The 26,161-nt window shown below is 41.5% G+C and overlaps 1 long non-coding RNA gene across 1 annotated transcript in view; it reads right to left on the bottom strand.

Moving 5' to 3' along the window:
* Positions 1-26,161, bottom strand: part of LOC134956758 (uncharacterized) — a 287,907-nt gene that overhangs the window by 8,926 nt on the left and 252,820 nt on the right. Inside the window, exon 3 of the long non-coding RNA XR_010186153.1 lies at positions 7,911-7,964. This is a non-coding gene — a long non-coding RNA (uncharacterized LOC134956758). The remainder of the gene's footprint in view (positions 1-7,910; positions 7,965-26,161) is intronic.

The raw sequence follows: 26,161 nt of genomic DNA, 5'->3' as shown, positions 1-26,161 counted from the left end.
TAATGAACATCTGTAGAGAGAATATAACATTGATGCTAAGGGTAATCCTAAACTAATCCCTTTTCTATAGCTAACTCAAGCATAGTATAAAAGTTTGGGTGGAGGCACGACAAGTAATAATTGTAAAATTATCCCATGTCACAGTAGTGAGGGTTACATCTGGAGGCACTGCTGAGATGGATAATTATCCACTCCTGTTTACCATGGAAGTTATAAGTGAAAAAGATATATATACTTGGTGTACTGATCAAGATGTAAATGTGAGAAGTAGTATAGGTTTGGTGGGAAATTTTACTAATGTAGCTGATGCAGAAGTGATCAAAGAGGTAAATAAATTGTGTGGGATAAAATCACCAATTATAATAGATAAGTGGAAAGGAGTTTTAGGAGAAACCTGTGCAGTTCTAATTAATAACCAAAATTATTTGGATGCCTCATTGATCCCTGCAAATATATTAATGGAAAGTGTACCGGGACGAAGATGGATTATTATATGGCCTAGTCAAATAAGTGCAGGGAAGGAGGAAGCCCCAGAAGCTCCTGAGTATAGAGTAGAGGGAAATCAACAGAGTCGTCAGAGTATGGGTGACTCGTTTCAAGCAAATGTACCTATTCATAACCCCATAGAACCACAAGTAGAAGCTGTTATGGATAAGGTAGTAAATCACTTTGAGAGATGGCACTATGAGGGTGGCTACAGGAGATTAAGAGTTTTTTCTGGGATACTTCCAGTACCTACTGGGGAAGAAAGTTATGAGGTTTGGAAAGAAGCGGCAGTACAACATTCAGAGGAGTGGAGGTGCCCGGAGCACATCAAAAAACAAAGGATTGTTGAGAGTCTCCGAGGTCCAGCCATGGGGATTATACATGCCACACGTAGAAGCAATTCTCATGCCACCTTGAAAGAGTATTTCACTGCGTTAGATTATTCTTTTGGAACAATAGAAGTAGGAGATATATTATCCAGACTCCATCTGACTTTCCAAGAACCCAATGAGACACTTACAGATTACATTTACCGACTAGATAAAATCTTGTATAAACTTTTAGACAAAGGAGGGATTGAATCGAATGAGATTGATGAAATACATATGAAACATGTATTGAGAGGAGCTCTAACTAGCAATCCAGTAGCTCAAAGACTGAGGTGTAGTATGCTCAGAACCCCTCCTCCAACCCTGAGTGAGTTAATCAAAGAAGTAAAACTAGAAGTTCAGATAGAGAACCGAGAAAAGAGTTTGAAACGAGTAAAATCTATATCACAATCTACTGAGGTGTCATCAAACAGTGATACATTATATAAATTGTTAAAAGAACAAAATAAGAAATTGGATCAACTCATCACCTTACAGAGTAATAGATCTGTTAACCTACCCATGGGAAGGGGTAGAGGATATGCTCGGAGACTAGATAATAGAGACAATATCACCTGTTACTGATGTGGACAACTTGGACATCGATCTTTTGACTGTTTTCACAGTGGATCTACTAGAAGGAGCAATCAGGTCCCTACAGACAGAAACATAGAACAGTCGGAAAACGCCAAAGGGATGTCAATGAACCCCGCATCGGCTCCCAATCTATCATAGTGTGTGCAATGGGGAGTGCCCAGTGGTCGGATCCCATTCCTGAAGGAATGATGGGAAAGGCCCTGAGGGTACAGGCATTGATAAATGGGAAAGCATGTATGGTTTTGTTAGACAGCGGTTCTCAAGTATCGATTGTATTTGAGAGTTGATATCGCCAACATTTGTATAGACTCTATGAGGAAGCTTCAATTAGAAGCGAAACGCGTCAGAGAAAGTGCCCTATCTGTGACCCGGTGGACCTTGGCTGTTAGCTCTCTTTGAAGTGCAGCGGTGTCTGAGACTGACACGCAGGAGACGAGAGGACGCTATATGCGGCGGCTGGAAAACAGGAGCGGAATCTATCTCTAGCACCTGCAGTGCGCGGGGCTCCGGGAGCCGGACTGTTACTTCTCTCTCCAAACCAATACAGGTGTGTGCACGGGAGCCAGTTTCAGTGGGAGACGGAGGACATCATTTGTGGCAATTGAGACAGGAGCTTTGTTCTCACAGGTGCTTGCGATGCACTAAGAGTCCCGGGTGTGTATTACTTCCTCCATGACCTTTTTGAATGATATCCCACAAGTAAAGCACCATCAGTATATGTGAGCAATTGGATGAATTCTATTCATTGAGAGATCTTTAAACAAAGGCTTCAAATATATTACACCATATGATATCTAATTATGAATGACTCATGAACACATTTGATGAGAAGGTCTTATTTGAAAATTAAAAGCAAGGATGTTATCAGTGTCTAGCCCACTGTGGTCACTGTTAGTTATATGATCCACCTCTTATGCTCATTAGTAGTTGTATTATTATTAATGTTTTAGTCTTATTTTTATGTATATGCGCATATTACAGTTATTAATGAATTATATATGTTCATATTTGATCAATTTTATAGATAATAAAATCATCTTGTAATTATAATCTTATTTGAGATTATTCAAGCCTTGTTGCCTCTAATTGAGTCTGAATAGCGCAAGGGTTTTTTTTTGTTTGTTAACATTTGTATAATGTACCTATTTTGCCATTTGATGGTTTAGCAATATGGGGATTAAGTAACCAAAAGTATCCCTATTTAGGATATATATCCACAGAAATAGAGTTTTTTCAGTCCCCCTTTGGGTATAAGGAACCCTTACCATTAATTGCTTTAGTATGTCTAGATTCTCCTGGAGATCAAGGAAACGTGTCTGTCATTGTGGGAACAAACTCCAATCTTTTTAAAACTTTATCCGATTGGTGTTTGACTCAAGATAATCTGAATACCATGACAGATAATAATACTCTTCAGCCTTCCCAAGATATATTGAGTATGGGAAGTAGCAACATCTATACGTGTACTATAGAGCAAGCCCCTCTAAGGATAATAGAAGCATTCCAATATAAGCTTATGGAATGTTTTCATTGTAGTGATATTAATGTTAGTGACAAAGAACAATTGTTAGGAGAACTTTATCTTAGAAAACTGGTATTTTCTGTTGAGGAGTGGGATTTAGGTACGGCAGTGGGAGTTGAGAATTGAATTAACTTGACCGATGCTACCCCTTTCAGGGAGAGGTCACGTAGGTTAGCCCCTGCAGATTTTGACGACGTTAGACAACATTTGAAAACGTTACTTGAGAACCATGTTATAGCCAACTCTGAAAGCCCTTACGCATCACCTATTGTGGTTGCCCGAAAGAAAAATGTTGATATTCGATTATGCATTGATTATCGTACTCTAAACAACCGTACCGTCACTGATCAATACACAGTGGCAAAAGTAGAAGAGGCGTTAGACTGTTTACAAGGCAGTAAATGGTTCTCAGTGTAGGATATGAGGTGCGGGTACTATCAAATTCCCAAGAGACCAGAAGATAGAGAAAAAACTGCTTTTATTTGTCCTATAGGTTTCTTAGAATTTCTTAAGATGCACCAGGGAGTAAAAGGTGCCCCGGCCACTTTTCAACAGACTATGGAACAAACCATCAGGGATATGTGTTACCGAGAGGTGCTAGTTTATCTAGACGATATTATTGTATTTGGAAGAACCCTTGCCGAACATAATACCCGACTGATTAAAGTACTGGACAGATTACAACAGAAAGGATTACAATTATCTATTGACAAATGTAAACTCTGTCAAAAGACAGTCAAATATCTAGGTCATGTGGTTAGTCGAGAGGGTGTATCTACTGACCCAGATAAAGTGGCAGCCGTACAACATTGGCCTCGTCCCCACAAGATAAAAGATCTATGTTCCTTTCTGGGGTTATGTGGCTACTATCGCCGATTTGTGTCTAACTACTCCAAGATTGCTCGTCCATTGGGGGAGATTCAAATGTTTGAAAAGTCGGTTGGGTGTGTTTTTTCCTGTCTATTAGATAGGAAAAAACAAACTCCCAACTGACTTTTCAAACATTTGAATCTCCCCCATTGACTGAGTTGACAAAAGGATATCCCCCTCATAACAAAGGTCATCATAAAAAAGGTCATCAGCATAGCAAAGAGTATTTCAAGTCTCAGGAAGAGTTCGGTGACCGTTGGACGTCTGCTTGTGAGGAGGCTTTCCAAAAGTTAAAGTACTGTCTAACTCATACCCCTGTATTAGCCTATGCAGACCCTAGATTACCATACGAGTTGCACATTGATGCCACTTTTGAGGGGTTAGGAGGAGTACTGTAAGATGATCAATTATAACCTGTGTCATATGTTAGTAGAGGACTGTCTTCCAGTGAAAAACGATATGCAGTACATAAACTGGAATTTTTGGCATTGAAATGGACTGTAGTTGAAAAAATCCTTGATTATCTGTATGGAGTAAGTTTTATTGTTCAGACAGACAACAACCCCCTCACATAAATTCAATGGCCAAATTAAACACCACTGGACATCGATGGCTAGCTGCTTTATCAAATTACCAATTCACTCTGAAGGGTATAGGCCCGGAATACATAACACCGACGCTGACGCCTTATCCAGATTACCAAATTCCTGCATTAGTAGTGGAAATGATGACTGGATCTAAGTTCCTGCTCCTGCTGTCCAAAGTTTGTGTCATCAAATAACCGGTTTATTAAATACTCCACAAGAAAGGATAAGTTCTTTGGGAGCCTCTGATGCTGTCCTACCCTTAATGTACTGTTGGGTGTCTAGAGCTGAGCTTGGGGACCTGGAAATATTGTTCATTGATCAAATAATAAATGATCAGAGTGAAGACAAAGATCTTAAAATCATAATAGATCATTTGAGTCATGACCGTCCCATTATAAACACTAGTGTATTATCTAGAAGAGCTAAAGTGTTGCTACAACAGTGGAAAAAGTTGCTCTTAAAAAAACGGCGTCCTTTATAGAAGAACAAAAAAACTCTCGGGAGGCATTAAATACGAGCTGGTTGTACCATTTTAGTATATATCCATGGTCCTTAGATCATTACATGACCAACATGGACACCTAGGGTATGAGAAAACTCAACAATTAATTTCTGAAAGCGTATATTGGCCACTTATGAATCAGGAAACTGGGGAATATTGTAAAAATTGTTGAAACTGTATCCTTCGAAAATCTTTGCCCACCCATGCGGCTCCTTTAATTAATATAGACAGTTCAGGGCCCATGAAATTAGTCTGTATTGATTTTCTTTCTTTTGAGGGTCCAAATGGCAAAGTCAGGAATATATTGATAGTTACAGATCATTTCACTAGGTATGCACAGGCCTATGTGACCTCTGATCAAAGCGCATTGACTGTGCCTAAAACGTTGTGGGATAAATTTTTTGTGCATTATGGCCTACCTGCCCGCATTCACTTCGACCAGGGGAGAGACTTCGACAGCAAATTGATTAGAGAATTGTGTCATTGCTGTGGCATAAAAAAATCTAGGACCTCCATATCACACACAGGGAGATTCACAGACTGAAAGGTTTAATAGGACATTACTCAACATGCTTGGGACCCTGTCAGTGAAAAATAAGGTGAATTGGAAAAAACATATATGTCAGTTGGTTCATGCTTACAATTTTACCATCAATGAGGCCACTGGGTACTCCCCGTATGCTCTTATGTTCGGGAAGGAAGCGCGATTGCCCATTGATGTTTGTCTTGGAACTAATATGTGCAATCATAGCCCTCCTACGCACACACAGTATGTCAAGAAACTTAGGAAAGAATTGCGTGAAGCTTATGATCTTGCTCATAAAATGTCCAAGAAACAAGGAGAAAAGAACAAACAACTTTATGATAAGAAGGTCAAAGAACATATATTATTATCTGGAGATAGAGTTTTGATTAAAAGGTTAGGGTTCCCTAAATGGCAGAAACTTGCAAATAGATGGCGTGAGAATCAATATCGCGTAATCGACAAATTACCTGACATTCCTGTATATCGACTAATTTCTGAAAATGGAGAAGGACCCATACTTACCTATCATAGACACCATCTTTTGCCCATTAGACAAGAGATTGGTTTCCCAGATGTGACTCTAGAGGGAGATATCCCTAGTACAACAGATAAATGCAGAGTATTACCTCCTAATGACCCCATTCCTACCCGAGAGGAAAACACTTTGGAAGATTTATCAATTGGGGATAGGGGATATTTTTATGGCTATGATATACCCGATATTGAATCTACTCTAAGGGAAAGGCTGTTATGTACTTTTGGAAAGAAATCTGCTGCAATAGAGAGAGACGGCACTGAAGAAGAGTAGGTTGAGAAAGACTCTAGAGAGAGTTTATTGACGATTCAACCAGAAAATGACTCAAGTGATCTTGCCTCTATTAGTTTTGATAATGATTCTTCTGTAAATGAGGGAGGAAATTGTGAAGCAAGGCCCCAAAGAGTACGTAGGCCACCACTGGTTTTTACGTATGACAGGCTAGGAAGTCCCACAATGGAGCCTCGTATAATTCACTCTAGTATAGTGAACAGTTGGCCGTACTTTGGTTATATATGCGATCCTATTGGTTAAGTAAGAACTCTCCACCTTTCATAGGATTGTATTATGTTAAAATGTATATGTGTATGGTGATCTGTATAAGGGAACATTTGGTTATCGTACAGATCACCAGGGGGAGAGATGTGACCCGTTAACATATGGTCATAGTACAGTAATGATAACAGGGGGACTTACTTAATGTTGTGTAAACATATGTATAGGTAATGAGTTAACAAGATAATGTATATTAAAGTTTAAACTGTATTTATTAGTATCTGCAGAAACTCAATCACTTGGGGTCATAGAAGTAGTACTGATAGATGGTAGTGCTGACATGTGTGTATATTGACTATGTACTATGCGCTACAGCCAGCGCGTGTCTATGGCTGACAGAGGGTGCCTCGAGACTGCCACAGATCTGAGGGGGTCACGTGCTGTGAGCGGGAAAAGCTGGGGTGCACGAGGGCTTCTCTGCAATATAAAAAGGGGAAAGTAGCGCTGATTCGGAGTTGTTGCCACGGAGCCGCTGAGGAGGCAGCTTCTCTCTCCCCTCTGTGCTGCACAGAAAGAGCTGTGCTGTGAACATTGCGGTGACAGAGGGGGAGGAAGAGACCTACCTCTGACACGGCATCCCGAAGAGAAGTGCCATAGCCGCAGAAAGTCTCTTCAACCTGAAGGAGGACCAGAGGCGCGGCTATCAGCCGAGGTGAGACCGAAACCAGGGCAGCTGCCCAGGAGGCGCCCAAAAGGAGGAGAGAGGGAGGCGCTGTCACAAGCTGAAGTGGCGCCGGCAGAGATGCAAATAGACGGGGGAGTATCTGAAGGAAGAGCCACGGATGTGTGTGAGAGCCATCAGCGATTACAACTGGGCAGTGAGAAGCGGCGCTGGGAGACAGGAATTCCCCAGTGGAGGACTGTAGTGTGCGTAAGACCCCCTATCACCCCAACATTAAACAGTAATTGTTTACGGCCTACTAGCTGATATAGAGAGTGGGGGACACTGTGAGGAAGAACTCAATTAATTTTGAATCAGCAGTGCACCACAGCCTCCTAGCTGAGTACGAGAGCGGGGGAGTGCTGAGGGCACAGGACAGATTGACATCATCCAATGGGTGATCAGGGGGAGGAGCCAAGTCCAAAGTGATTGGTAATTAGCTGGAGCGGTGACCGTAGATGTCTAAGGTCTGTTGATTATACATGGCACTGCAGCCACCCCACCACTATAGAACATACATTCAGTCAGTGGGTGGTTCATAAACATCAGACTTTAATGACTAGTTATTATTGCCGCAGTATTTCTCCTCAATTAACGATACTGCTATATTAACTTAGGAGGGATAGTTTATGATTCCAGGATTTCTGAGGAATAATATAACCAAGTGAACTTATTAATTATTCGTGTTCACTATTACTTACCTGAGCTGGGAACAGGAGTTGTGGGATTCAGGAAGAAAAGGCGATCCAGTAACTCTAAAAGAAAAAGGAAGGGTTAATACCTATAGACTTTGATTAGCACTACACAGAACTTTCAGGAGGTCACCTAAGCATGATCTGGGACAGTGTTATATACAAGGAATCAGTAGCCTCTAGTGGGGATGAATATAAATTGAGTCATTTGCAGTCAACTGTATTTGTTACATTTGCTCTGTTGGGAAGGAGACTCTTGAAACAAATAGATGTTACAGATCTGTCGCTACTTTGACATTCTAAAAAGGCTACAGTACTACAGATCCTTTGCCAAGGGATATTAACAGTTTAAAAGAAATATATATATAAATATATATATATTAGATATGAGCGGGTTCAATTCTCCGAGATCCGAAACCCCCCCCCCCCCCCCCCGAACATCACCTATTTTACACGGTTCTGAGGATGCCTCGGATCTTCCATCCTTGCTCGGTTAACCCGAATGCGCCCAAACGTCATCATCCCGCTGTCGGATTCTCGCGAGATTCGTATTCTATATAAAGAGCCGCGCGTCGCCGCCATTTTCACTCGTGCATTGGAGATTGAACGGAGAGGACGTGGCTGCGTTCTCTCCCTGAAAATCTCCGTAATCTGTGCTCAGTGTGCTGCAAATATCGGTGCTCTTTTTGCTGAAAATATCTGTGCTCTGTGCTGAAAATATCTACGTTCTCTGCCTGAAAACGCTCCATATCTGTGCTTAGTGTGCTGCAAATATCTGTGCTCAGCTCTGTGTCAAGTAAACTATCTCTGTGCTGCATTATTGTGAGCAGTATATAGTAGGACAGTGCTGCATTTTGGTGACTAGCAGTATACATATATAGTACAGTACAGTAGGCCATTGCTGTATCTTGCAGCTCTGTGTCAAGTATACTATCTCTGTGCTGCATTATTGTGAGAAGTATATAGTAGGACAGTGCAGCATTTTGGTGACCAGCCGTATACATATATAGTACAGTACAGTAGGCCATTGCTGTATCTTGCAGCTCTTTGTCAAGTATACTATCTCTGTGCTGCATTATTGTGAGCAGTATATAGTAGGACAGTGCAGCATTTTGGTGACCAGCAGTATACATATATAGTATAGTACAGTAGGCCATTGCTGTATCTTACAGCTCTGTGTCAAGTATACTATCTCTGTGCTGCATTATTGTGAGCAGTATCTAGTAGGACAGTGCAGCATTTTGGTGACCAGCAGTATACATATATACAGGTTGAGTCTCCCTTATCCAAAATGCTTGGGACCAGAGGTATTTTGGATAACGGATTTTTCCGTATTTTGGAATAATTAGATACCATAATGAGATATCATGGTGATGGGACCTAAGTCTAAGCACAGAATGCATTTATGTTTCATATGCACCTTATACACACAGCCTGAAGGTAATTTTTGCCAATATTTTTTATAACTTTGTGCATTAAACAAAGTGTGTGTACATACACACAATTCATTTATGTTTCATATACACCTTGTATACACAGACTGAAGGTCATTTAATACAATATTATTAATAACTTTGTGTATTAAACAAAGTTTGTGTACACTGAGCCATCAAAAAACAAAGATTTCACTATCTCACTCTCACTCAAAAAAGTCCGTATTTCGGAATATTCCGTATTTCGGAATATATGGATATGGGATACTCAACCTGTAGTACAGTAGGCCATTGCTGTATATTGCAGCTCTGTGTCAAGTATACTATCTCTGTGCTGCATTATTGTGAGGAGTTTATAGTAGGACAGTGCAGCATTTTGGTGACCAGCAGTATACATATATAGTACAGTAGGACACTGCTGTATCTTGCAGCTCTGTGTCAAATATACTATCTCTGTGCTGCATTATTGTGAGCAGTATATAGTAGGACAGTGCAGCATTTTGGTGACCAGCAGTATACATATCTGGTACAGTACAGTAGGCCATTGCTGTATCTTGCAGCTCTGTGTTAAGTATACAATCTCTGTGCTGCATTATTGTGAGAAGTATATAGTAGGACAGTGCAGCATTTTGGTGACCAGCAGTATACATATAAAGTACAGTACAGTAGGCCATTGCTGTATCTTGCAGCTCTGTGTCAAGTATACTATCTCTGTGCTGCATTATTGTGAGCAGTATATAGTAGCACAGTGCAGCATTTTGGTGACCAGCAGTATACATATAGTACAGTACAGTACAGTAGGCCATTGCTGTATCTTGCAGCTCTGTGTCAAGTATACTATCTCTGTGCTGCATTATTGTGAGCAGTATATAGTAGGACAGTGCAGCATTTTGGTGACCAGCAGTATACATATATAGTACAGTAGGCCATTGCTGTATCTTGCAGATCTGTGTCAAATATACTATCTCTCTGCTGCATTATTGTGAGCAGTATATAGTAGGACAGTGCAGCATTTTGGTGACCAGCAGTATACATATATAGTACAGTACAGTAGGCCATAGCTATATTTTGCTGCTCTGTGTCAAGTATACTATCTCTGTGCTGCATTATTGTGAGCAGTATATAGTAGGACAGTGCAGCATTTTGGTGACCAGCAGTATACATATATAGTACAGTACAGTAGGCCATTGCTGTATCTTGCAGCTCTTTGTCAAGTATACTATCCTGTGCTGCATTATTGTGAGCAGTATATAGTAGGACTGTGCAGCATTTTGGTGACCACCAGTGCACATATATAGTACAGTACAGTAGGCCATTGCTATTGATATATTACTGGCATATAATTCCACACATTAAAAAATGGAGAACAAAAATGTGGAGGGTAAAATAGGGAAAGATCAAGATCCACTTCCACCTCGTGCTGAAGCTGCTGCCACTAGTCATGGCTGAGATGATGAAATGCCATCAACGTCGTCTGCTAAGGCCGATGCCCAATGTCATAGTAGAGAGCATGTAAAATCCAAAAAAACTAACGTTCAGTAAAATGACCCCAAAATCTAAATTAAAAGCATCTGAGAAGACGCGTAAACTTGCCAATGTACCATTTATGACACGGAGTGGCAAGGAACGGCTGAGGCCCTGGCCTATGTTCATGGCTCAAGCAGACTAAATTAACAAATTTTAATTTAAAACTGCACAAAGAAAAAAGTATATATATTAAATATATGTGCAATTAGTAAAACATAAAATTATGGACAAATGGGATCCTCCAGCTTACAGTCCATTGGGTGCAATAATAGATTCCGAATTAAACAGTCAAAAGCTCCTTCTATTCAGAGCAATGAGTTCATCAATTAATGTTTAATTAACCTTTTTGCAGATTATTCACTTCTCTAAAAAGTTATTTATTCCGGAAAGTCACTTTTATTGGATTATCAAATAACAAATGTGCTGCTTGCTCCAGCACTTTATATTCCAAATGGATGGCAGCTTTGTATATAGAAATCCGTCTTCCAGTGTGCTTTACAGCGGCTCCGTCTACCGCTCTCCCTAAAACACACTTGGGAAATCTTTCAATGAAAAAGCTGCTTACCGCATCCGGATGAGTTCAGCTTCACGGCGCTGAAAATCACCATACACCAGACAGCTGTACCGCAAACTCCCGAGTGGAATAGATGACAGCCACGGTCCCCGTTTGGCAAGGCGGACCACTGCAGGTGGCTATGATGAAAACGGATCCACTGGTGCGGTGCAGAAATTGTGATAAGTGTCAACAGCACAAATGGAGAGTGCCGGGATCCCAAGTCCAAAAAGACTCTGACGCGTTTCTCGACCTACGTACACCGGTCGTTTCCTCAGAGGGAGAAAGTATTCAGTTACCACCCAGTCTCCATTCTTATAGGGACCAGGAGTTAATTAAATCATAAGTGCAGTCACCTGAGTATCCACCTGTTTGGCTCAATACTAGGAACGTGTGTGTGTATAATATCTAATAGCACATATACTCAGATATACAAATACAAATCAATCTTATCTAAAAACATATAATCAATTAGCACAGAAATAATTAATATATTCTTAAATTATTACAGCTTAAATATATATAATAATAATTAATATATATAAACAAGGAGGCAGATAATTGTCTAATAGAGGAGACAGCAATATATTCTTACATATAAAACATAAATATGTTCATATAATTTATTTAGAAGTAAAGGTAAAATATGCACATATAATTAAATTTTATGAACATATTTATGTTTTATATGTTTTTAGATAAGATTGATTTGTATTTGTATATCTGAGTATATGTGCTATTAGATATTATACACACACACGTTCCTAGTATTGAGCCAAAAAGGTGGATACTCAGGTGACTGCACTTATGATTTAATTAACTCCTGGTCCCTATAAGAATGGAGACTGGGTGGTAACTGAATACTTTCTCCCTCTGAGGAAACGACCGGTGTACGTAGGTCGAGAAACGCGTCAGGGTCTTTTTGGACTTGGGATCCCGGCACTCTCCATTTGTGCTGTTGACACTTATCACAATTTCTGCACCGCACCAGTGGATCCGTTTTCATCATAGCCACCTGCAGTGGTCCGCCTTGCCAAACGGGGACCGTGGCTGTCATCTATTCCACTCGGGAGTTTGCGGTACAGCTGTCTGGTGTATGGTGATTTTCAGCGCCGTGAAGCTGAACTCATCCGGATGCGGTAAGCGGCTTTTTCATTGAAAGATTTCCCAAGTGTGTTTTAGGGAGAGCGGTAGACGGAGCCGCTGTAAAGCACACTGGAAGACGGATTTCTATATACAAAGCTGCCATACATTTGGAATATAAAGTGCTGGAGCAAGCAGCACATTTGTTATTTGATAATCCAATAAAAGTGACTTTCCGGAATAAATAACTTTTTAGAGAAGTGAATAATCTGCAAAAAGGTTAATTAAACATTAATTGATGAACTCATTGCTCTGAATAGAAGGAGCTTTTGACTGTTTAATTCGGAATCTATTATTGCACCCAATGGACTGTAAGCTGGAGGATCCCATTTGTCCATAATTTTATGTTTTACTAATTGCACATATATTTAATATATATACTTTTTTCTTTGTGCAGTTTTAAATTAAAATTTGTTAATTTAGTCTGCTTGCGCTCTCTACTTTCTTGTTTTCTGTTGTCTTTGTAGGTTTGCTAATACCTATATTTTTGAGAGCAGCGAGCAGCATGTCAGCTCAGGCTTTTAGAGGCGCCTTTTCTTTTTTGGAGTATGTTCATGGCTAGTGGTTCAGCTTCACATGAGGATGGAAGCACTCATCCTCCCACTAGAAAACTGAAAAGATGGCAAAAGCACAGCAAAGAACTGTGCGTTCTTCTAAATCACAAATCCCCAAGGAGAGTCCAATTATGTCGGTTGCGATGCCTGACCTTCCCAACACTGGATGGGAAGAGGTGGCACCTTCCACCATTTGCACGCCCCCTGCAATTGCTGGAAGGAGCACCCACAGTCCAGTTCCTAATAGTCAAATTGAAGATGTCACTGTTGAAGTACACCAGGATGAGGATATGGGTGTTGCTGGCGCTGGGGAGGAAATTGACAAGGAGGATTCTGATGGTGAGGTGGTTTGTTTAAGTCAGGCACCCGGGGAGACACCTGTTGTCCGTGGGATGAATATGGCCATTGACATACCTGGTCAAATTACAAAAAAAATCACCTCTTCGGTGTGGAATTATTTTAACAGAAATGCAGACAACAGGTGTCAAGCCGTGTGTTTCCTTTGTCAAGCTGTAAAAAGTAGGAATAAGGACGTTAACCACCTAGAAACATCCTCCCTTATACGTCACTTGGAGCGCATTCATCAGAAGTCATTGACAAGTTCAAAAACTTTGGGTGACAGCGGAAGCAGTCCACTGACAACTAAATCCCTTTCTCTTGTACCCAAGCTCCTGCAAACCACACCACCAACTCCCTCAGTGTCAATTTCCTCCTTAGACAGGAATGCCAATAGTCCTGCAGGCCATGTCACTGGCAAGTCTGACGAGTCCTCTCCTAACTGTGATTCCTCCGATGGATCCTTGAGTGTAATGCCTACTGCTGCTGGCGCTGCTGTTGTTGCTGCTTGGAGTCGATTGTCATCCTAGAGGGGAAGTCGGAAGACCACTTGTACTACTTCCAGTAAGCAACTGACTGTCCAACAGTCCTTTGCGAGGAAGATGAAATATCACAGCAGTAATCCTGCTGCAAAGTGGATAACTCAGGTCTTGGCAGCTGTGTTGGTCTTAAACGTGTGTCCTGTATCCACCGTTAATTCACAGGGAATTAGAGAATTGCTTGAGGTTCTGTGTCCCCAGTACCAAATACCATCTAGGTTCCACTTCTCTAGGCAGGCGATACCGAGAATGTACACAGACGTCAGAAAAAGAGTCAACAGTGTCCTAAAAAATGCAGTTGTACCCAATGTCCACTTAACCACGGACATGTGGACAAGTGGAGCAGGGCAGACTCAGGACTATATGACTGTGAAAGCCCACTGGGTAGATGTATTGCCTCCCGCAGCAAGAACAGCAGCGGCGGCAACAGTAGCAGCATCTCGCAAATGCCAACTCGTTCCTAGGCAGGCTACGCTTTGTATCATCGCTTTCCATAAGAGGCACACAGCTGACAACCTCTTACGGAAACGGAGGAACATCATCGCAGAATGGCTTACCCCAATTGGACTCTCCTGGGGATTTGTGACATCGGAAAGCTCCACCAATATTGTGCGTGCATTACATGTGGGCAAATTCCAGCACGTCCCATGTTTTGCACATACATTGAATTTGGTGGTGCAGAATTTTTAAAAAAACGACAGCGGCGTGAAAGAGATGCTGTCGGTGTCCCGAAGAATTGCGGGCCACTTTCGGCATTCAGCCACCGCGTGCCGAAGACTGGAGCACCAGCAAACACTCCTGAACCTGCCCCGACATCATCTGAAGCAAGAGGTGGTAACGAGGTGGAATTCAACCCTCTATATGCTTCAGAGGATGGAGGCGCAGCAAAAGGCCATTCAAGCCTATACATCTGCTTACGATATAGGCAAAGGAGGGGGAATGCACCTGACTCAAGCGCAGTGTAGAATGATTTCAACGTTGTGCAAGGTTCTGCAACCCTTTGAACTTGCCACACGTGAAATCAGTTAAGACACTGTCAGCCTGAGTCAGGTCATTCGCCTCATCAGGCTTTTGCAGATGCAGCTGGAGAGATTGAAGGAGGAGCTATAACGGAGCGATTCCACTAGGCATGTGGGACTTGTGGATGGAGCCCTTAATTCGCTTAACCGGGATTCACGGGTGGTCAATCTGTTGAAATCAGAGCACTACATTTTGGCCACCGTGCTCGATCCTAGGTTAAAAGCCTACTTTGTATCTCTCTTTTCGGCAGACACAAGTCTGCACATGTTGAAAGACCTGCTGGTGAGACACTTGTCAAGTAAGCGGAATGTGACCCGTCAACAGCTCCTCCTTCACATTCTCCCGCAATTGGGGCTGCGAGGAAAAGGATAAGAATTCCAAGCCCACCCGCTGGCGGTGATGCAGGGCAGTCTGGAGTGAGTGCTGACATCTGGTCCGGACTGAAGGACCTGCCAACGATTACTGACATGTCGTCTACTGTCACTGCATATGATTCTGTCACCATTGAAAGAATGGTGGAGGATTATATGAGTGACCGCATCCAAGTAGGCATGTCAGACAGTCCGTACGTATACTGGCAGGAAAAAAAGGCAATTTGGAGGCCCTTGCACAAACTGGCTTTATTTTACCTAAGTTGCCCCCCCCTCCAGTGTGTACTCCGAAAGAGTGTTTAGTGCAGCCGGTCACCTTGTCAGCGATCAGCGTACGAAGTTACTTCCAGAAAATGTGGAGAAGATGATGTTCATCAAAATGAATTATAATCAATTCCTCCGTGGAGACATTCACCAGCAATTGCCTCCAGAAAGTACACAGGGACCTGAGATGGTGGATTCCAGTGGGGACAAATTAATACTCTGTGAGGAGGGGGATGTACACAGTGAAAAGGGTGAGGAATCGGACGATGAGGAGGAGGTGGACATCTTGCCTCAGTAGAGCCAGTTTGTGAAAGGAGAGATTGATTGCTTCTTTTTTGGTGGGGGCCCAAACCAACCAGTCATTTCAGCCACAGTCGTGTGGCAGACCCTGTGGCTGAAATTATGGGTTTGTTAAAGTGTGCATGTCCTGTTTATACAACATAAGGGTGGGTGGGAGGGCCCAAGGACAATTCCATCTTGTACCTCTTTTTTTTTTTTTACCTCTGCATCATGTGATGTTTGGGGCTAATTTTTTTAAGGGCCATCCTTTCTGACACTGCAGTGCCACTTCTAGATGGGCCAGGTGTTTGTGCCGCCCACTTAGTCATCCAGCGACCTCGGTGCAAATTTTAGGACTAAAAATAATATTGTGAGATGTGAGATGTTCAGAATACACTGGAAATGAGTGGAAATTATGGTTATTGAGGTTACTATTACTATTGAATCAAAATTACCCCCAAATTCTATGATTTAAGCTGTTTTTGAGGGGTTTTTGAAAAAAAACACCCAAATCCAAAACACACCTGAATCCGACAAAAAAAATGTCAGAGAGGTTTTGCCAAAACGCGTCCGAATCCAAAACACGGCCGCGAAACCGAATCCAAAACCAAAACACAAAACCCGAAAAATTTCCGGTGCACGTCTCTCTCTCTCTCTCTCTCTATATATATAAATATATATATAAATATATATATAAATATATATATATATATATATATTTTTTTTTTTTAATATATATATATATATATATATATATATATATATATATATTCAAGGATACTACCGGGGTAAATGCAGTTATAGGATTTAAAGATCATTTATATGCTTATATATACTTAAAGATTTGCGGATGAACTGAAGGACTACCCATTCTTAGGAATATAGGAATACTGGACTAATGTTAAAAAAGTATTGTTTAACTTGTCAACCAATGTTTTAAAAATAATAATTTAAGATGTACCAGTGCATGTATGTTATGCTATATATATATTTATATTTTACCTAAATAAAAAAATCTAAAGTAAATAAGCCTATGTTAAGTATGTTGTATTCTGTGTCTAATACTTACCCATTATTGTGTGCAAAGTAAATGTTCCATGGGTGGACTGGTATTATTAATGAACATCCTAAACTAATCCCTTTTCTATAGCTAACTCAAGCATAGAACAAAAGTTTTGGTGGAGGCACGACAAGTAATAATTGTAGTCAGATTGCTTAGATTTTAAGCAGCGATCGCTCCATGAGTACCCCCATTATGTTTGAATGGTCAACTGACCCTGTTCAATAAACAGTGCAATATCCAAAAAATGAATGTGAGTGTTATGAATATTGGAAGTAAAGTGGAGACCAAACTGATTGTGATTCAAGCTAGTTACAAAATTCTGTGCCAATTGTAAATCTCAGTAAAATGAAAACAGCGCTAAATATATACAATTAAAAACAATTTAATCCACATTTGTATAAAACAGTTAGTAATAAGAAACGTATCTGTTAATAACACACAGGTAGTGAATGGATCTCAGGACTTATCCACCAATAAATGCACTTCTTTGGAAACAAATGTCCAATGTTTATGTGGTAATTACTCACACATGGCCATGTTTTACCAGCAGTTAAGGATATTCCAGCTGTAAGATGTTTCCAAACTGTGTTCAAATAGGGGAGTCCAATTGATTAAGCTTTGAAAAAGCTGCCAAGAGCGGCGAAACACGTCAGTCTACAAACACTAGGCACTGGACTGCTCCACCTAGCACCATCTATGGATTTGGAAACTTCCAGTTACACAGCAATACCAGCGAAAGTACTCTGTGAACCAGGATCCAACACTGCCACTGCCATCACCAAACAAGCTTAATCAATTGGACTCCCCTATTTGGAACACAGTTTGGAAACATCTTACAGCTGGAATATCCTTAACTACTTGATATATACTCCTTTCCTGATTGTAAATCTCCATCCAAAAAATAATATAAAATCATCTATATATCTGCCGTAGAGGGCTAGGTTCGCTCCAAAGTTCTCACACGATATATATGTTGTTCCTCAAACCTCCCTATGTAGAGGTTGGCGAGGCTCGGAGCGAACCCAGCCCCCATCGCAGCACCTTGTGTCTGTAAAAAAAATTGTGTATTAAATGTAAAACAATTGTGTCCCAAAATAAATGTCATAGATTGTAAAATAAAATCTCCTAAAGAAATAAACATGTCTGGATCTGTAAGGAGGTAGTATTCCACTGCTTCTATTTTCCCAAAGCATGTGGGATATTAGAGTATAATGCCTCCACATCGCACTTCATTAACAAATAATTCTTTTTCAAGGTATTGTGCTTATTAAATTTAAAAAGTGTTTTGTATCTTTGATTTACAAAGAAAGATTCTTTACGTGATGTTGTAAATAGTGAGCAACAAAAAGTGATAAATTACTAGTAAGGGATCCAACACCAGAAATTATAGGATGGCCAGGAAGTGTTGTGAGGGACTTTTACATTTTTAGTAAAAAATAAAAAGTGGGAACTACCGGGTGTGAATTAAATAAAAAGTGATAAGTTTCCTTGGATATTGCACTATTTTCCAAGCCTATGTTCAGTAAATAAAGAAGTTTACGCCGAAAGAGGGGGGTGGGTTCATGATACAGTTTTTATGTTTTATATAAGAGCACTTCAGGGAGGATGGTGCAGAATAGGGCAGGAGCATATTAGAGAGTGTCAAGACAGATGATTCATTTTGTCAAGAAAGAGGCAGAGGAGAGAGGTCGGTTCTATGACAGTCTTGGCAGTACATGTGTTAGAATGAGTGCCGTTATACTGTACTTGACCTATAAATAGTGTAGATGAATAGCTTCCTATTAGTCCATGTGGTCACACAGCCAGAGGTTGCCTATACAGGTGTGATACCTTTTACCGTTGTTCGGGATGCCGTCGGTCATATGTCCGTCAGCAGCATCCCGATGGAGAAGATCCTGACAGGTCTCAGGTAAGTATACTTACCTTCCCCACCAACTCCCCTAACCCACCTTCCCACAGCCTTATCCTAACCCTCCAACCCCACAGCCTAACTCTAACCTTCCTCAATGGTGCCTTAACCCAACCCCCATTTCCCGCATCCTAACGCTCCCTCCCCTGTAGTCTAATCTGAACCCTCCCCGGGGATTCCTAAACCTAACCCCCCTTTCCCTGCAGCCTAACAATAACCCTCTCTTCCCCACAGCCTAACCCTAACCCTCCCCGGTGGCAAGTAAACCTAACCTCCCCCCTTGCGGCCTAAACCTAAGAAACCCCGGCATACATACGATCGGGATGCTGGCGGACGGGATTCCAGCATAGGCATGTCAACTCATGTCAGAGTTCCAGCACTGGTATTTTGGCCGCGAGTTGGTATTCCGGCACCAGGATTTCGACTGCCAGCATCCCGACCGCCGGCATGCTGAACGTATCCAATATGTACAGTGCCAGCTTTCAGTAAGTCTTGTATGCAGTCTAAAGAGATGCTTAAGAAGTATCAGGACTTAATCCCAAAATTGTTCTGGGTGGTCCTGATCCCAGTTATAGGGGTCACGCAGACCAATAAATTGAAGTCATATTTTCTATAGACCCAATGAAGGGCTACAAGCACGCAAGGCTCAAATCAACAACTGGGGAGTTGGGTCACCTGAACTGTTCTGTCTGGCTGGGCTGATTAGGGGGTGCCCTGCGCCCTGCTGTGAACCCCAAAGTGTTAGGAACTTGCTCGATAGAGGTGACCTTGACGTGGTCGGCAAGCCCATATCATTGGCAAATTATATGCTAACAACCTCTTATTATATATTATATATTGTAATTTACAGCAATGATTGCATAGTGCATCTGCACCCACTCCTTCAACAGTTGGCGCTCACCAGTGGCTACCTGGTACAGTTCAATGAATAACAGTGGGGGTTTTTTGTGTAATTTTTTAATTGAGGTAAAGAGCATTTACATTCTCGGTTTGCTTGCTGGACACACAGTAGTGGGGCTGGCTTGAGAAACAGAAGGAGAGGACTGCCTTGAGAGACAGAAGGAGAGGACTAGCTGGAGAGACAGAAGGGTGTGCTGACTGGAGAAACATGAGGGTGGACTGGCTGAAGAGACAGAAAAGAGATCTGGCTGGAGAGACAAAAGGGGGAGGGACTGGCTGGAGAGACAGAGGGGGTGCTGGCTGGAGAGACAGATGGGGACTGGCTTGAGAGAAAGAAGGGGAGCTGGCTGAAGTTAGAAGACATTGGATGGGCTGGCGAGACAGAAGGAGGCTGGAGAGACAGAAGGAGGATGTCTGGAGTTGGAGGGACACTATGGGGATGGAGCTGCAGAAACACACGAGGGGTGAGACTAAAAATAACTGGGGGAAGTGACTGTAGATTTTATTCAAATGGCAAGTTTACTAGCACATTACTAACATATTTGTAGCCCAGCTGCGCCATTGCACATACGCTGTCTGCGGAGGGGGAAGAGGGGTGTGGTACCACAGTCTATTTCACCTCTGGGGAGGGGGCACCACTGTCTGTTTTGCAAATGGGAGGCCCTGCCTATTTTGTCAGTCCCGGGCCCCTCAATTTCTGATGGCAGCCTTGGCTACTCCTGCTAACAGAAACCAGGATTGTCAGGCTACTAAGTTCTGTCATTTATTTTTTTACACACAGTACACACAGCAGAGGCATCCAAAAATGAAAATCTGCTAATATTGCAGGAAGCCTCTTGTATATATAGATGCTTCCTGTCGGCTTCTCTGATGTGCTGCTGCATCCAAAGGTGCAGCATCAGATAATCTGCGTGAACATCGGTCATCTGAGTAATGCTTGCGCTTCTGGGGCCAGGGAAGCTGCATCGCAAGATGCACACACTGACCTTGGCATGCCTCAATGAAGGGGCAAACAACCCCCCCCCCCTGTTTTTTAAACGCCCTCCATCGCCAGACCCGTCCAACAGTCTGTCATTTAGGCTTCTCCTTAAAGGGGCACTGTGTTCGGCGATGCAGGACCCAATCTGCACATCACATGCACAGCATGGACCCTATGCATGGGCAGTTGAGCAAACACTGGAGGTGCACGAAAACCATCAGTTTACATACATCTCTGAATTAGCCTCTTTGTATCTCATTTGGTTATACTGGAACTGTTTATTTAAACCATACTTGAGCATTGTTGGTATTTTTAAAATGTAGTAAGTCCTAAGTCTTTGTTCTTGCATCTCAAGTGTCAAGATAACCTGGTATGTAATAGTTCTGCATTTTGAGACAGATATTGTTAAGATAATAATTGATCTGATTAAAATAAACAGTAGAAGTATATTGTGGAGCATAAGGGAGATAGCATTGAAGAAGTTCTTAATTACAGGTACAAACCCTTTAATTAAATCTTAGTGGTGTAGGCAAAAGTAATATTAATTAGAATGTCGACATTCAGAATGATGACATGGTTAAAATGTTGACATGTTCATAATCTTGCCATTTAACTGTTCGACACCACGATGTTAACAGTACATTTTTCGTGTTATTTTTAGTGTTATGTTTAGAGTAGGGTTAGGCTAAAATATGCAAAAAACTATATGTCAACATTCTGGTGTCAACATTTTAACAATGTTTACTTTTGGGAATGTAGACATATTGGTTGTCAACCTAATGTCCATGTCAACATTCTGGCTGTCATCATTCAAAACCCGTAGACATTTTGCTGTCAACCTTCTGACTGTCGACATTTCATACCATACTGCTTTAATAATGTGATTCACTGTATCACCCATACTGCATTTGAGTCTTACATTCCTTTAGAATGTAAGCTCTCACGAGCAGGGTCCTCAACCCTCATGTGCTTATCCTTCGCTTACTTATACCATCTTTAACAGCACCAAATCCCACGTTTTTTTGCCACCCTCACTTGTCAGTGTCATCTGCTATGTTTATTTACCTTGTCCTATATTGTCTTCAACTGTAAGTCACTATTTCCCTGTTTTGTTTATTTTGTTTATGTACTCTGTAATTGGGCGCTATGGTTCCCTTGTAGTGTCATATAAATAAAGGATAACAATAATAATAACACGACGGCTTTGATTTCAATCAAATAATAAAACACCACAGAAACGTGGAAACCTCTGAGGCCAAACGACAGTAGTGGTTTTTTTTAATTACTGCCAGCTGTTCTCTTGTCTGAAAGCTAGTCACAACAGCAATATATAACTTCCCCATTATTACAATAAGACGCCATATTATCCTGACTCACCATTGTGGTGGTAAGATCATTTGTTCATATTGACATGCATGTTTTTATACCATATGAGAAGTTTCTGCACCTTCACCAAGGTCTGGAGCCAAATTGATTTGGAGAGACACCAGAACAATATTAACATTAACTGTCCTGTCAATCAGACTTTCAGGAAATAGGTCACAATAGGCATCATTCATAGATTATATGGGAACTCTATCTGCACACCAGCCGTCAAAGGGCTCTTACAGGGAAAACACAAAGGAGAAGTTGGAAATATTGTCCTTTAGAACATACTTTATAATGAATTCTGTGTCGGGCATGGCTAACAAGTAAACCCAATTACAAATGTTCATTGTAGTCTCAAAAATAACATATGTACGTCAGAAAACGCAGTTCCATTTACTTAATTACTTAATATTTTGACCATATTTGATTAACGCTTTTGAGAAATTACAGGATAAATGCTGTTCACCCACGGGACGATACTGCAGTACCATCAAACACTAGAATGAGTGTCTAATATGACCTAATAACAGTTAGTTTAGTGTCTAAGCTAAAGCATTAATGAATTAAATTTCCACTTAATTAAATTAAAGTGTTAAACTATGGAGGTTATTCAAATTTGGACAATCCTCTATAAAATAACAAGTCCACTTGTGTATTAAATAGGGATTTACCTTCCACAGTAGCCCCCTATCAACTACAGCCAGGGACACCAAGGAGGGGCAGGGGGAAGGGATCAGTAGCATATCAGGCAGGGAGAGAGAGGAGACTGCTGCTGCTCGCAGGGCCATCTTTTTGTATGGGCTCAATGGGCACTTGCCCAAGGACCCCAGGAGTATAAGGGCCCTAGGCTGATAGCTGAGGGTCCCCTCTTTCCAGGGGTACCAGATTTTTGAAAATCGGCCATGGGGAACCGGAGATATCAGACTTGAAAGCAGTGGTCCCCATCCAAGCCTGTTAATTGCTCTTTGTAGCCAGATATCTCGGGTTCTGTCTGACTTCGAGTTTTTATGAGGGTATAATCCTAAAGCTGTGCCTCTCCCCTTTTGGTGGACACTGGCAGATTGTCTCTACTATGCCCAGAACCAGAGATATCAGCCTTCAAGCAGCTGGTCACTGCTCCAGCTCCACATGCCTAATATGCAGTTTTAGATTTTCATTGGTGAATTGCTCTGGATCCTGAACTCTGATCCCCAAGTCCCTAGAACCTCCTGAAAAGTGGCACTCTCTAGTTTTTTAATCCCATTCAAAGCTAAGAAATACATTTTCAGGAATATGAGATATCTGCAGTCAAGCAAGCTGCCCTCCCACCGGAAATTGATAAATATTAAGCCCACTCCACTATCCACCCCTTCCCTACGTATTAAACACCCACTACCTCTCTGTAAGTCATGTACTAGGGCTTCTTCATTCAGCCCAATGCCCCCTTCCACAATTTAGCCCCATCTGTACAGTAAAGGAGTAATTAGCAGAAATTACTGCTCCAGGTCCTACATGTTGAGTGGAAGATAGAACACCCCCTACTGCCCGCGGGACATCAAAGCTGCCGCTGATAGCACCCCCCACCCCTATCGCTGGAGGATGGGTAGGGGTCCCAGTGCATTGCTGTGCCCAGGGGCCTACACTGCTGTTAAGACGGCCCTGGCTGCTCAGCGGAGAGGGTACAACCTCTTAGCAGCAGCAGTTTCCTCTCTCTCCCTTCAAGTGTTATGGGGGGGGGGATGGGGGGGACTGCATTGATTATCGTCCTCTTTTGATCTGCTCCCTGGCCCATTGCACTGTTTATATAAGTTTTAAGGACACCTGTGAGAAAAGTGAAATACCACAATCTGAATAATGTTTCTATTGATTACCAATAATGCATATAGTGCCTTATAAGCAGGTTATCTGTTTCCCTCACATAACAAAACACAGGGCAATCTTGGGAATATTTGAGAACAAATGGGAACAGCTTTTTGGCAGCTTTCTTTTGTTTTAAAGTCACGTGCACAACATATAACACCCGTATTCAAAAACAGGATTCTATATACAGTATTACTCGATCTAACCACTACTGTAAAATTATAAACCATAATGTTTAAACTGTAGATTTTAGCATGAACTTTTAAACTGACATGCACGTTTTTATACCATATGACAAATTTTGTATACCATAGCCAAGGTCTTGAGCCAAACTTAGTAACACCAGCACAATATAAGCAAGAACTCCCTTTCAATCAATCAGGAAATGGGTCACTCACAATACACATCATTCATACAGCAGACTATCTGAATAGACTTTTGTACACAAGCCATCAATGTAGACGTGGGACATCATTTCTTTTATGTTGTTCTATATAATGAATTTAGTGTCAGACTGGGTTAACAAGTAAATCTAGTTGCAAAAGTGTAGAGTCAAAAATAACATATCTCGTGTAATGGTTTGTTACGAAAACTCGTCGGAAGACTGACAGCGGAATTCCAACACATCCCAGTAAATATTATTACCCTACCCCTAATCCTAACCCTAACCCATCCCTCCTGAAGCCTAACCCTATCCTCCCCCTCCTGCAGCCTAACCTTAACCAACCCACCCCCCCTCCCCCTGCAGCCTAACCTTAACCTCAAGATGGAGGGAGACCACCAGAGACCACTAGATAGGTGAGTATAATTTTTTTCTCACTCTGTGTACTGGTGTACAGAGCGTACTGGAGTAGGTAGAGTGCACAGAACAGTACAAACAAATTAAACAACAATATATTTTTTTTTATTCAATCTGATTTTTATTGAAGACATGTTATATACAAATAGGAATACAATTGTGACACCTAGTGAGGTAGTAAAATCTTGCACAGTATTTCAATTACATAGTCAAAATCACATGATATATGAGCATTAAGACTATAAAAACAGAAAATGTAAATGGGGTGGGGGGATGGGAAAAGGACAGAATAGGTAAATTAGGGGTGGGGGAATGTGGGAGTGGTATATTAATAGGGATATGAGATATATAGGATAATTCATATTTGTTATTGGGACAAGGAACTGAGTAATGTTTAGACTTTATAATTTCAGGTTATGCAACAAGCAGGTAAAATATCAGGGGTTGTGGGCTTTCCGGGAAGACTAAAATATAGCTGGAACTCCTTAAATTCTAACCATGAAAACCAGGTAGAGGTAAAATCGGAAGGATAATTCCCAGGATTGGGGGGGGGATGTCTTCCATGTCCATATAGTAATCAATTCTTCTGAACCATTCCTTCATTGAGGGACAAGAAGTCAATTTCCAATGGACAGGAATAACGGCTTTAGCTGTGCCATGAAGGTGCGTGATTTTTTATTATAAAAACTGGGTGGCATGGAGGCGATATTTAGAAGCCAGAAACCAGGATCTCTAGGGATTTTGCCTCCAAGAATCACTTCTGAACACTTGAAGACTTTTGACCAGAAGGAGGCTAAGGATGGGTGATCCCACCATAAATGGACTAACGTACTGGGGGCTGCATTACACCACCAACAATTCTTTGAAACTCCAGGAAACATTTTATTCAAAAGAATGGGGTGTGTATGCCACCGTGCAGTCAATTTACAAACGGTCTCAAAAGTGGGGATGCATGAAGAGCTTGAGCGTATATTATGGTAGACTAGATCCCAATCTATATCTTGTGTTCTGCTGGTAAGTTCCTTCTCACAAGCTAAGGTAAAGGGTGATGGGGAGGGGAACAGATTTTCAATAAGGAGCGAATATATGCAAAAGATAGTGGGACAGATGTATTAAGCCTGGAGAAGTTATAAAGCAGTGATAAGTGGAAGGTGATAATGCAACAGCCAATCATTACAGGTTTGAAAAATGACAGGAGCTGGTGCGTTATCACCTTCCACATATCACTGCTTTATCACTTCTCCAGGCTTAATACATCTGCCCCAGTGTGTGATGGAGACTGAGAGGAAGAAAAGAGATTTAAATACTGTGAGATTCCTGGAAATATCAGCTAATTTAAGTGAAGAAGTTTTAAAGTGGCGAATTTGAAGGTATTTCCAGAACT

The sequence above is a fragment of the Pseudophryne corroboree genome, chromosome 9 (genome assembly GCF_028390025.1).
Source record: "Pseudophryne corroboree isolate aPseCor3 chromosome 9, aPseCor3.hap2, whole genome shotgun sequence".
NCBI lineage: Eukaryota > Metazoa > Chordata > Amphibia > Anura > Myobatrachidae > Pseudophryne > Pseudophryne corroboree.
The sequence above is the reverse complement of the archived record's forward strand: the minus strand, read 5'-3'. Positions and strand labels throughout refer to the sequence as shown.